Source organism: Pteropus vampyrus, unplaced genomic scaffold (genome assembly GCF_000151845.1).
Source record: "Pteropus vampyrus isolate Shadow unplaced genomic scaffold, Pvam_2.0 Scaffold191, whole genome shotgun sequence".
NCBI lineage: Eukaryota > Metazoa > Chordata > Mammalia > Chiroptera > Pteropodidae > Pteropus > Pteropus vampyrus.
The window spans coordinates 699,911-700,813 of NW_011888972.1; the positions used below are offsets into that span (position 1 = coordinate 699,911).

At 53.3% G+C, this 903-nt stretch overlaps 1 pseudogene; it reads right to left on the reverse strand.

The window, feature by feature from the left end:
- Positions 1-568: 568 nt before the first annotated feature.
- On the reverse strand, positions 569-687 carry LOC111746485 (annotated as a pseudogene).
- Between the last annotated feature and the right edge of the window lie 216 nt (positions 688-903).

The following is a 903-nucleotide window of genomic DNA, read 5'->3' on the forward strand; positions in this document are numbered from 1 at the left end:
CGCAGCGCCGCCTCCTCCGGACCATTGTTCTCTGAGCCTCTAGGCCCTGAAATGCTCGCGACCTCCCACTTGAACCCGCTTCCATCGCCAGTGAGGGCATTGAGCCTGGAACGGGAGGGAAGGGGCGCCCTAAGCTCTTGTCCCCGACCCGCAGGCTCCCGTGTCCTCCACTGCACTCCCTCGTGGTTAGGATGGCGGAAAGCGCTTCAGGATGCCGGGAGGAAAGATTGTCCAGCACAGGAGGAAAGGCGACAAGAGGTCTGAAGTAAGAGAAGCCGCTCCGGGGGGCGAAGAAGAACTTGAGAATCCTTGCCCAAGCCTCGGGGTTAGCCTTTCCGGGCTCAGCCTGCTGGGGTCTGGAGGAAGGGTGACAGGCCGCCAAGACTCTGTCTTTTGGCCGTTCTTTGTTTTTTATCTCTCAAGTACAATCGACATTGGATATTATACTAGTTTCCGGTGAACAGCATAGCGGTGCGACATTATGTAACTTACGAAGTGATCCCCCCCCCATTAGTCTAGTGCCCACCTGACACTGTACATAGCTATTACAGTAGTATTTTATTTGAAATGCCTACAGCACCTGGTTTCCAAGGTGGTCTCCCATCCAAGTATTAACCAGGCCCGACCCTGCTTAGCTTCACGAGATCAGACCGGATCGGGCGTGTTCGGGGTGGCAGGGCCGTAGACACGATATTATTCACTAGATTCCCTAAGCTGCTTCACATCCCCGTGGCGACTTCCTAACTGCCAAATTGTACTTCTTAATCCCTTCCCCTCTTCGCCTAGCCCCCCACCCCGATCTCCCTCAATCTGGTGACGTCAGTTTGTTCTCTGTATCTATGAGTTTTACTGTTCTCATTTTGTCATTAACTACCAATCTTTCAGTCTTTACAACGTCCTAGG